The sequence below is a fragment of the Artibeus jamaicensis genome, unplaced genomic scaffold, assembly GCF_021234435.1.
Source record: "Artibeus jamaicensis isolate MK-2021 breed Jamaican fruit bat unplaced genomic scaffold, CSHL_Jam_final contig_464, whole genome shotgun sequence".
Lineage (NCBI taxonomy): Eukaryota > Metazoa > Chordata > Mammalia > Chiroptera > Phyllostomidae > Artibeus > Artibeus jamaicensis.
Genome location: NW_026521842.1, coordinates 19,680,382 through 19,692,010, shown reverse-complemented (window position 1 = coordinate 19,692,010; position 11,629 = coordinate 19,680,382).

Sequence of the window (11,629 nt, the reverse complement as noted above, 5' to 3'; positions counted from 1 at the left end):
GAAGGCCTCCATACACAGAACCGTCTACCTGACCCGTGGCCAAACCGACCGACCCCTCACCAGCCCCCTGAGCCACTTGAGAGCTTCAACATTGTCAACCAAACATCCAAACTGACCACAAAAAAAAATCATACATGATACAAGAGTTCTTGGTGTTACCTGTCCTGGGAAGCCCATCTCCCACTTTCCCACACCCCACGAAGACTGGGCCTGCCTCTCAGAATCATAGGACCCAGTGGGGAGGAAGAGGAGCTACAGGGGTTCCCTAGAAGAAGCAGGACCTGGAAGCTCAGGTGGTGGTCAGCACCTTCCACAGCATCAGGTGCCACCAGGGCAGCCCTACAGGAAGTATACATGTCGCAAGCATTTATTAAGCACTTATACTATGACAGGTACTAGAGAGGTAGGCAGGGCCCTGGGACTGTGGAGATAGGGGAGGGAGCTAGAATATTCTGAAGCTACAAAAGGGTTTTCACGGGGAATGAGATGATCTATTTTGCCTTTAAATAAGACCACATCTCTGGAAATGGCCTGTCAGCCCACTTACATCACCTTCCAGAGGCACACACAACCACAATGCACACGGGCACACCCGTGTGGACACACACGTGGACACAGACACACATACACACATGGATTTTTAGAAAGGGCAGATCCGGGACTTCCGCCAAGATGGAGGCATAGGTGGATGTGCCGTGCCTTCTCACACAACCAAGATTAGAGAAAACTAAATATTAGCAACAGAAAACACAGCCAGAACACAGAAAATTGAACTTTTCGGAAGTCCGTTAACAACAAATTCTTCAGCCTGACCGGTAAGGGGCGAAACCAGCGGCTGGTGGAGCAGGGTTGCACAGGAAAACTCGGTCAGATGGGCTCAGGTGTGGAATCCAGGCGCAGGGTTGGACCCAGTGAGCAACCGCGCGAGCAACCAGGCGAGCGACCGCGTGGGAGACAGCGGGGCCGGGGCTGCGTGTTGACTGAGGTCGCGCATTTGTGCGCGGGTGGACAGGCGAGGGAGTGGGCGATTGGACCGGGCCGGCAGGTCCCCACGGCAAGCGGCAGTGGAGGGCGCCGCCATTTCCCTGCTCTGACCCCACCTCCACATACAGCGTCATAACCCAGCGACTCTGAGCGGCCCGGCCCAGGTGAACCACCTAAGGCACTGCTCCTCCGCACCCAGCTGTGAGAAGCGGCAGAGGGGGTCGCCATTTCCCCGCTCGGGCCACGCCCCCCACATACAGCGTCACAACCCAGCGACCTGGGAATCCAAGGCACCACTTCTTAAAGGGCCCGAACAGACCAAGAATGGCGCAGGAGGATCTCAGAGCCCCAGAAATAAATCTAAGCGATGAAGAAATAGCAAATCTCACAAACGCACAGTTTAAAACATTGGTTATCAAGATCCTCACAGAACTGGTTGATTATACGGACAAATTAGACAAATATATGAAGGCGAAACTAATTGAAATGAATGGAATTGCACAGGACACCAATAGCAATGAAAAGGAAACTGGGACTCAAATCAATGGAGTGGACCAGAAGAAAGCAAATAATGGCCAAACAGAAAAGAGTCAAGAAGCAAGAATTCAAAGAAATGAGGAGAGTCTTAGGAACCTCCAGGACATCTTTAAACGCTCCAACATCCGAATTATAGGGGTACCAGAAGGGGGAAAGGCACAGCCACCAGTGGAAAACTTATTTGAACAAATAATAAAGGAGAATTTCCCCAATCTGGCAAAGGAAATAGACTTCCAGGAAATCCAGGAAGCTCAGAGAGTACCAAAGAAGTTGGACCCAAGAAGGAACACACCAAGGCACATCGTAATTACATTAGCCAAGATAAAAATGAAGGAGAGAATCCTAGAAGCAGCAAGAGCTAAGGGGACAGTCACCTACAAAGGAGTCCCCATCAGACTGTCAGCTGATTTCTCAAAAGAGACCTTACAGGCAAGAAGGGGCTGGAAAGAGGTATTCCAAGTCATGAAATCTAAAGACCTACAACCAAGATTGCTCTATCCAGCAAAACTTTCATTTAAAATGGAAGGACAGATAAGGTGCTTCTCAGATAAGATCAAATTCAAGGAGTTCATCATCACCAAGCCCTTATTATATGAAATGTTAAAGGGACTTATCTAAGAAAAAGAAGTTAAAGAAACATGAACAGTGAAAGGACAACAAACTCACAGTTATTAACAACCACACCTAAAACGAAAGCAAACTAAAAGGACAGCTAGATCAGGAGTGGAAACATAGAAATGAAGATCTCAAGGAGGGTTAGCAACAGGGGAGTGGGAGGAGGAGAAGGGGGGGAGAAGGTACAGAAAATAAGTAGCATAGACAGTAGATAGAAAATAGATGGGGGGGCAAGAATAGCATGGGAAATATAGAATCTAAAGTACTTGAGACACATGGTCATAAACTAAAGGGGGGGTGATGGTGGGGATGGGGGGTAGGGTGGAGGGGAATAAAGGGGGAATAGAACAACTGTAACAGCATAATCAATAAAAAAATTAAAAAAAAAAAAAAAAAGAAAGGGCAGATCCCAGGCCCTGAGCATCTTAGCGAATTCTCTGGTGTGAAGTCACAGTTCCCCAAGCAGCCTGCGACACCAGGGAGACTCCCCACCAGGCCTGGGGAGACCACATCCTCCCCTTCCTTCCCTCTGCAGGACTCTTGAGTTGGTTTCTGTGGGGCCTGGGGGTGGGCTTCAGGCCAGCCCGGGGTTCGGCCCAGCAGGCTGAGCTGGAAGAAGGGATTCCTGGGTCAGTGGCAGTGACAGCCCCTTCCTCCCACCACCTCCCACAAGACAGCAGCCGGGCCAAGCGCTGTGCCAGGGGCTTTCGGTACCAACCCCTCATCCTTGGAGCAGGTAGAGTTCTCACCGTGCCCTCCCCTGCAGGTGCTGCAGCTCAGAGCGGTGAAGCGCTTTGCCCAAAGTCGCTCAGCCATCAGCACGCAGGCACTGGACTGCTGAGCTCAGACTCTCCAAAGACAGGTCTTTGAAGTGCTTATTAAACAGCAAAACCAGTTATTAGTGCCATTTGGCCAATGGGCTCTGTCAGAACATGGGACCCATTTAAAGGGAAGAGTATATGATAAAAGGGGTCCCTAAGGAGACAAGCTGGGGACTGTGATGTTATCCCCAGGACTGGAGACTCGGACTGCCTCCTGAGACCTGGAGGGGCGGGCCCTTTTCCTGTTGTCTGTGACTGTCCAGCTCTCCCCTACAAGAGCCCTCTGGGCTCCACATCCTCGGTCCCTGCTCAGCAAACCCCCAAGGTGCAGTTTGATTTGAGCAAGACAAGCGACCACACTCCCTAGAAGTGAGAGCCACACCTCCCTGATGTTCTACAGCCTCAAGTCACAAGGGGCTCAGGAGAGACTAAGCCAGGTCAGATTTTTAGCAGCAAGGAAGGATGAGTCGTGTCCTGAAAATGTGCCTTCCACTGAGCATGGTGCTCCCTTGCTACCCAGACAGCCAGGCTTCCTTATTTATGAAACGAGAAGGAAAAGGGCATCCTCCTCTCGGGCCAACAGTAACAACAATATGGTTTGAATGAGCCAGGCACCAACGCACAGCCTTCCAAAGCCAGCTGTGGAAACTGGACTAGCCCCTCAGCCCCTGCAGGTCTGCTTCCCCTTCTGTAAAGTGAGAGCACTGGGCCAATCTTTAAGGGTCCTTCTAAACCCAACAGTTAGAAGATGCTCGGGATGCCATGGGCTGTGGCAGTTGGCTGAGCTGGTGGGACCAGTTCATGAGATCTCCACGGCACCTCCCATGGGTCCACCCAGGAGAGATGTCCCGCCCACCATGGCCACTGCAACACAAACTTGCCCCACACCTGCTCCAGCACAGCCATACTCTGCAGCCCAGGGCTTCCCAGGCCCCCACCCAGAGTGGGCCCTGCTCTCAAAGTCGCCATCCTCTCCCCTGAGGTTGACCACCCAGGGGTCCTGAGCACCCAGCCTGCAGGGTCGGTGGATGCTGTGTGGGCGCCCCCATCATCTGTCTGTCTGTCTGTGTCTCCACAGGTGAGCAGAGGCTCGTGCCCACTGAGAAGGGTGAGAAGTCGGAGCTGCACTGGTGAGCAGGTTGGCTCTGCCTTCCTGCTCCAAGGATCAAATGCCCTTCAAACGCCCCTACCCCAGTAAGTCTCTTCTGCATCCTGCTGTGGCGCCGGGCCAGGCAAGGGGTCTGCTCAGGGGTGGGTGTAATATGACGGGCGTGGGGAGGGAAACACATAAGACCCCTGAGGTCTGCAAGAGACGTCTCAGTTTTGCATGTCAGGTTTGCTCCTGCAGGGCTTTTCAGAGCCTTTGATATGGGCACGTGTGTTGTGAGGCTCCATAGGGAAGAGAAAGCAGTGGTCTTCCCAAATGTAATTGACCCCAAGGAATGTCTCACTGGATTGGGGCCACACAGAGCACACTCCTTGGCGTTCTCTGGCCTAAGTAAGCGCTTCCTGGAGCATCCCCACTGGGAAGCACCTCATTTCCTGATTCACTTCATCAAATGATGCATTAAATGATTCTGCCCATAACATTCTTCCCTTGGCTGCCCGTCCCTCACAAGTTCAGGCAATAGACTCGATCGGGCATCCCCTGGGGTGCAGGTCTGCTGCCCCTTCACCTCGCTCCCCACCAGCACCCTCTTCACAGACTCATGCAGCCACCTCTCCCTATGGCAGCCACCTGATTTCCCCCCGCGATGTGCCCTGAGCCCCCCAAACCGCCATCCCTTGCTGCAGTTAGGGCACACGTAACCTCCCTGTTACCCTTCTCCTGGAGGAGCTGGGACTGGGAGTCTGTCAATCAGGGACCCCACGCTGCCCCATTTACCCACCTGTCATCACCCCCTCCCATGCTCACCCCCACTCACCACTATCTGTTCAAATCTGTACCATGGTTTCATGTCACACATCTTGAGGTTGGGGTCTTTCTTCCAAATAGTCAAAACACTAATTATTAAATCTCTGAACATCCAGGGGCTGCAGCAGCAGCAGAAGCTGATGCACCCTGTCTGGGTGGGGCCATCGCCACACACGCCCCAGGGAATAAGGTGGCAGTGGGGTGCACTGCACAGGGAGGGGGAGGTAGGGGCCCAGCCTGGCCACCGGCCACCATGGTGTACAAGGAGGGTTGGCTCAAGAGCCACCAGGGTCGTTACTAGTAAATGGTACAAGCTCAGTGAATTACTGTGGCTCTTATGGGACAACAGTCTCAGGGACATGGCAGAGCCCAGGGACACCTGCCCCACAGAGGGCCAGGGTGGTCACGCCCTCGCCCCTATGAGCAGCTTGGAGTGGAGAAGACTGGGGCTGCTAAGTGTGGAGGGCTTTCTAGAACCTTCTGGGGTCAAGCCAGGCCCTCCAGCGCCCTGCCCATCAGCACGAATAAAGGCCGTCAGGGCCCAACAGTCGCCTGCATGTCTGTCCTCCCCCTGAAGACTCTGGTGTGTGCCGGGCTGTTGGGAGTGGCTCCTGCTCGGCTTGGAATCCCCCCCCCACAGGTGAGCCAGTCCTCACTGAAAACGAAGGGTGGTCTTGAGGCCCATTTGTTCCAGGAACTCAGGGCTGCTGTGAGTTCCCTGGAGGGTGAGGGGACCCCAGGCAGCCATAGCCCTGGGCCCTCCAACCCCCATTGCTTCGGCCAGAGCAGCTCTGCTTCCATCTGCCTACAGGCTGAGGTCTGGGCAGGGTCCCTCTGCAGAAAGAAGGTCCCAGGCAGTGGCGGGCCGGGCACTTTGGGGCTTTGGGGCCCACCCCTTCCTTCTCCCATCATCTCTCTCCGTCTCTACCCAGTTCTTCTCCTACGTTGTCTAATCCAGCTCCTTCCCTTTTCTCCGAATTTGTCTAAGAAGTGCTCACTGCCCCCTCACTTTCAGCTCCGCGGTCTGCCTTCTGCACATCCTACCCCAACACTTCCTCAAATTTTCTGTCGCTACATTCATTCCAGAGTTTCCGGTTCTCAGCTACCTCTGACCCTGTCAGTCACTTCAGCTTTCCTGACGATGCCTGAAGCTCCCAGCTCTGAGCCCACAGGGTTCTCCTCCGACCGTCTGGGCTCTGGGACCATTCATGGTCTCCTGTGACCCGCATCTGCTCCCTGGCCCGGCCTCACTCAGACCTTCTCGTCCTCTGCCCTCGGCTGCAGCCTCAAAGCCGGTCGTTTCCACGGCTCTCTCCCACCCCACTTTCTGCCACAGCTTCTAGTTCCTCCTTCTGCCTTCTGCTGCCTGTCTCCCCTGGGCAGCCCACACCTCAAGTTCAGCCCATTCCAAACCAAACTCTTTGTCTTCCCCTTCAAGCCAGCTTTGCTCGATTTGGCTGTACTGCCTTAGGACACCACCACCAACTCCGCCCCTCAGACCAGAAATCTTTAATTGACCCTCAATTCCTCCCCAACACACCCAGCTCTGCCAGCTGCCCAAAGAAAACCTAGGGTTTCTGAATTGGGTCACAGATTGGCATTCTGACTTCGCCCCTTCGCCCAGAGGGGGTTCTGGCCTCTTAGCTGCTATGAGAGGGAAGCCGGGTCTTCTGGCTGCACATGCCAGGCCTAGGAGCCATTTTCCAGCCTTAAACACAAATTGAGAAGGAGGAGGACCAGCCTGGTTCCTCCGGAGGCTGGAGGCGTGGGGGCTTCTCCATCTGGCCCCAGCTGGGCAGGGGGCCCTGGATTCCCCCAGGACCCAGGCTCCAAAAACAGATGCTTCACAACCTCTCCTTCACTGACAGCAGATGGCAGTTCCACAGAGCTCCCTGAGAGGTGGGGACAGCGCACCACACCCTCTGGCCTCAGGAGAGAGATCTGGGGGAGGAGGGGCTTTGGGGCACCAGGGGAGACCAAGCCTGTAGCAAAGCAGAAAGGAAAGTGGAGGTAGCATTAAGGACCCACAGAGAAGTCAGGTGGGGCTCGTCTCTGCTTGGGAGCTCACAGGCTGCCCAAAGGCAGGGGTGGGCTGGGTGGGCTGGGGTCTGCCTCCGAGTCAGTGCGATGTGGTAGACAGGGCTTGGGTTCAAGTGCAACCTGGCACTGACTCCGGCTGTGTAATCTGGAGCAAGCTATTTAACATCTAGAAACCTCGGTTTGCTCATGTGCAAAATGGAAATAGTCATGCCCGCCTTTTAGTTTGGTGCCCAGACCTGACATGCCACAAGGAGACTCTAGCTTGCTACCACACACCGAGATGCCTGAGAAACTTGAAAGTCTGGTCCTTTCGACCACCCTCTCCCTATGAAGCTCGGCCTATCCCAGTCTTTAGAGCAGGGCAAATGGAGACAAGTAGGGACTTCGGAGATGAAGCAGAGGTTTGGGCCAAATACTATCATCAGAGCAGTTACCTCTGCAGAGACTTAGCTGTCAACAGAAGGAAGGACTTGAGGGCAGGAAAAGCAAATGATGGACACACTCCATTATTGACCATCTCTGTGCCCACAGCCGGCATCACTAATCAATCGCAGCATTGTTTTCTATCGAGCCTGGAAGCAACCTCAGACTCTAAACATGCAACCACAACCCGGTGAACATTAGCCTGTGGCATGAAACCCTTTTCATTCTTTGCTGAGGTCTGGCTGTGAAGTGCGCGAGGAAATCGGAGTGACTTCCGCTAGGCATTTCTGAGCCTCGGTTTCCTCACCTGTAAAATGGGAGTTGATAAGAGTACCCACCTCCGGAGGTGGGCGGTGAGGATCAAATGAGATTTCTGGTAAAGGGCTTACAAAGCCTTATGATGGTTTCTTTACATGGCCTCCTTGCTTCCTTGAAACTGCCCTACAAGGGCGGGGTCAGCATGCCCATTCCACACCCGAGGAAAACGAGGCTCAAGGACATGAAGAAACTAGTCTGGGTGACACATCTAGGAAATGGTGGGGCCTAAACTTCAGCTGGATGAAAGGACCAGGGTGGTGTCAAGAGCGCCCCTTCAGCGCCCCCCCTTGGGTAGAGGGTCTGCGCCGCAGCAGCAGGGCGCCACTGTCCTGGCTGCCGCTTCTCAGAGGCCTCTGGTCCAGAGTCTGACTGCAGTGAGTGCTCTGCATCCAATGGCTATTCTTCATTTTGAATGCATAATCGTTCCACGTTAGAGTCCCTGGCAGGAGGGCATCTGCCTCAGTCTGAGCACTGAATGCAGTAAGAGTAACAGCAGCAGAACTCCCCACTCCGACCCCCCCCCCAACCCCGCTTTTGCAGAGCACTCCCCGCTGGCAAAGGTTTCGCCTTTCACTGTCCCCTGGCAGTGAGCTCCCGGGGTGACCTCTTCCAGCCCCACGGCACCGAGCAGCATCCACACACTGACGGTCCCCACACTCGCTTCTCCAGCTCCAGACTCTTCTTCCCGAACCCCAGACTCTCACATCCAACTGTCCACCTCATATCGCCACTTGGATGTCTACAGGGTATCTGAGATCTGACATGTCCAAACCGGAAATCTTGACTCAGGCCCCCACCACACTGGTCCACCATCTTCTTGACCTCAGCAAACAGCAGCTCATTCCTTCCACAAGCTCAGGCCCCAGCCTTTGTCACTTTTTACTGATCTTCTTATCCACCCCAAATCCAACAAATCTGCGAATCCTACCAGTTTCACCTTCAACTCTGACTCCATCTTGCCACCTCCCACCATGAACCCTCTGGACCAACATACCGCAGTCATCGCCGGGACCAGTGTGCAGCCTCTTCTGCCACAACCAGGGGGTGTGGGAAAGGGAAGGATCTAGAAACTCAACCCTGGGTTGGTGGAGGGCAAAGTTGTTTCTCTACCTAGAAATCTTGCCAAGGAAAGCATCACCCCCAGAGTTGTACCCCGCAGTACCCCAAAGCCAGGCACACAGGGAGGATTTCCCTGCAAACGAGAATCTGTAAGGACATTGCCATTTCTCGGCCAAGAGCTACCCTAGATTTGCTGCCCTGAACCTCAGCCCTGCCCGCACCTGGAGCCCTGCCCAGGGTGACTGGGAAAGGCTGATTGTCCCTCGTGATGTCACCACAGAATCATGCAGGGCCTGCGTGCTTCCCAGTTAGGAAAAAAAAGGCCCCAAGAGAGAAGTCCCATGCCTCGTGGACCCAGGGACCACTGTAGGAGGAGACAGGATTCCAAGCCCAAGGCACTGGCCACACTGGCCCCTCTGGGAACTTGGGCACGTTTTCGCCTCCCAGATTTCCCTCAGTTTGCTTCTTTCTGCATTTAAGACACTATGTCCCTCAGGAGCCCCCCAAACCATCAGCATACAGGGGCTGCTCCCTTCTCCCGCATGACCCCACCTGGACACCATGTCTGAAGGTGACCTCCAGGCCTTGCTCGAGACAGTCATTCCAGAACTTTCCTCTGCCCAGACCCCAGTCCCTTCGACCACTGGATGACATTCATGTCCCCTAGGAGTGAGGGTAAGGGTGGGTGTTGGGTGTGGATATAACCTAATGAAGTAAAAACGGCAAGAGCTGGAAGACCCTGTTCAAAAAAAAAAAACATTGGAGAACCTGCATTTAAATCACCCAGGCCTCCATCCGTTCACCTAGAAAACGGGATAATGAGACCCAGTTTCCAGTGTGAGTTTCGTGAGCAGGTAGGTGCTCAGTAAGGATTTTTTCCTCTCTTTCTCCTCTGGTTCTCAGTCCCACGGTGGGAGCTAGAGAACTCACTCAGTCTTCCCTGCAGGACCCTCCCAAGAGCATTCTGAGGGTACACCACCTCTTCCTTCTCCCTCCCTGTCAGCCCCAGGTTGGTGCTGAGAGGGGACATCTGTCAGGGTCTCAGCAGGGCTGGCCAGGTGCCAGCCTTGCACCAGCCCTCATCACAGGCACCTGCCGGGACAACTGGAGGAAACAGATCCTCCCCACCTTGTAGACCGGATGTAAGAGGTCGTCTGCTGACCTCTGGGATTCACCCTGGGGCTTTACCCTGACTGTCTCACACCACAGATGCAGGGACTGAGACGCAGGTTGGGGACTGACTGGGTCACACAGCGTGTTTGTGGCCAAAACCCTGAGGGCCCCAACCTGACAGCACCTGAGTGCTCTTTCCCACGGAGCCCACTGCTCTGTCCTCAGGGAAGACACAGAGTGGCAACATCCTTCCTCTGAAACTAAAACTGATAACCCAAGCAGAAAGGTCCCCTCGGCCTCCCCTGGGGGCAGTGGGCAGTCAGACTGGCACAGCCTCCCCCACCCCCTCTGGCCCGCTTGAGGTCTCAAGACACTCTCTGAACAGCTGAAATGAGAACTGAGGAATTTCTTTTCTGGGGAGTCTCAAGAGCTGTCTTTTGTTTGTTCAGTAGAAATACCAGCTCACAAGAGTCAATAGTTAAATATTCAGGAGTTTCCTGAGCCATTGTTAAACCATGGGTAGCCAGCTTGAAATCCACCACGAGGGGAGTATTTACACCGTGGAAATGGACAAACACTACAAATTGGGGATTTCTTTCTCTTTCTTCTTTCCTTCCATCCACCCACCCATCCTTTTTTCCCAAAAGCTGGTGTACAAACACACCACTGAATATAACACACATACAGAAGGTGCCTAAGTCATCAGTGTGCTCACACACTAAACTCACCGCTTCCTTTGCTCCTTTGCTCCGTGTTAAATTATGAGATCCACCCACACTGCTGAACATAACTGTAGATCATTTATTCTCACCACTATATAGTACTCTGTTGAGTGAGGATACCACAAATAACTATATGTTACACTTTAATGGACATTTGAGCAGTCTTCAGTTTGGGACTATGAATGAGTAGTGCTGCTATAAATGTTCAAGTACAGTGTGGTCCAAGAGAACTTTCTATGGTAATGAAAACATTCTATGTCTTCACTGTTCAATATGAGAGCCACTAGCCATATATAGCTATTAAGCACTTGAAATGTGACTAGTGCAACTGAAGGACTTAAATTTTCTTTTAATTAAGTAGCTACATGTGGCTAGTCGCTACCTTATTGGACTGCCCAGTTCTAGTACATGGCTTTTGGTAAACATAGAGATGCATTTCTATTGGAGAATGCAGTCCACCTAGGAGTAGAATTTCTGGTGTATAGGGTATATATATATATATATGTTTGGCTTTAATAGATACAACTAAACAGTTTTCCAGAATGGCTAGCCCCACTAGCCAAGCCTGAGAGTTCTAGTTGCTCTATATCCTGCCAACACTTGGTATTGTCTGAATTTTTTCATTACAGCCATTCTGGTGCATAGTAAAGATATCGCCTTGTGGCTTTCATTTGAATTTCTCTGGCGATTAAATATAGTTTCGCATCTTGGATATTCTGATTTTTGTGAAATGATTCTTTGATTCTTTTGTCCATTTTTCTATTACCTCATTATTATTGATGTGTAGTTGTTCTATATTCTAAATGCAAGTCCTCTGTTGGATATATTATCACGAAAATTTCCTCCCTCTTTGTGGATTGCCTTTTCACTGTTATAATAGTTTCTTTGGGATAACAGATATTCTTAATTTTGATGTATAAAATGTTTATCATTTGTTATGTATAATTATTTACTTTATGCATATTTCACTTTAAAATTTCAGAAAATGGCACGGAAGATAAGATCACGGATTACTCTCTTGGACTTTTTAGGAACAAGAATTTTACTACTGCGCGTCAAAGAATAAAATTTTATAACCTTGA